This window comes from Sinocyclocheilus grahami, unplaced genomic scaffold, assembly GCF_001515645.1.
Source record: "Sinocyclocheilus grahami isolate Dianchi unplaced genomic scaffold, SAMN03320097.WGS_v1.1 scaffold234.1, whole genome shotgun sequence".
In the NCBI taxonomy this organism is placed as follows: domain Eukaryota; kingdom Metazoa; phylum Chordata; class Actinopteri; order Cypriniformes; family Cyprinidae; genus Sinocyclocheilus; species Sinocyclocheilus grahami.
The window spans coordinates 2,657,449-2,658,146 of record NW_015505413.1 but is presented as its reverse complement, the minus strand read 5'-3'; the positions used below and the strand labels follow the sequence as shown (position 1 = coordinate 2,658,146).

Below are 698 nucleotides of genomic sequence, written 5' to 3'. Positions count from 1 at the left end.
TTATATATAAGTTAGAAATTGATTTGCATTTCAGTGAGTGAAATAAGTATTTGATCCCAAGCAAAACATGACTTAGTACTTGGGGCAGAAACCCTTGTTGGCAAGCACAGAGGTAAGACATTTTTTGTAGTTGGTCACCAGGTTTGCACACATCTCAGGAGGGATTTTGATCCACTCCTCTTTACAGATCCTCTCTAAATCCTTAAGTTTTCTTGGTTGTCGTTTGGCAACTAGATTTTCCCTCCACAGATTTTCTATAGGATTGAGGTCTGGAGACTGGCTAGGCCACTCCATGACCTTAATGTGCTTCTTCTTGAGCCACTCATTTGCTGCCTTGGCGGTATGTTTCGGGTCATTGTCATGCTGGAAGACCCATCCATGACCCATCTTCAGTGTTCTGGCTGAGGGAAGGAGGTTCTCGTCCAAGATTTTACAGTACATAGCCCCGTCCATTTGCCCCTCAATGTGGTGAAGTTGTCCTGTACCCTTAGCAGAAAAACAGCCCCAAAGCATAATGTTTCCACCTCCGTGCTTGACTGTAGGGATGGTGTTCTTGGGGTCATAGTCGGCATTTCTCTCCCTCCAAACATGGTGAGTTGAGTTAATGCCAAAGAGCTCAATTTTGGTCTCATCTGACCACAGCACTTTCTCCCAAGCCTTCTCTGAATCATTTAGATGTTCTTTGGCAAACTTTAAAC

The 698-nt window shown here is 44.1% G+C and overlaps 1 protein-coding gene across 8 annotated transcripts in view; it reads right to left on the bottom strand.

Moving 5' to 3' along the window:
* The window catches only part of LOC107597696 (oocyte zinc finger protein XlCOF15-like), a 5,996-nt gene that overhangs the window by 1,518 nt on the left and 3,780 nt on the right, over positions 1-698 (bottom strand). The window lies entirely within an intron of this gene.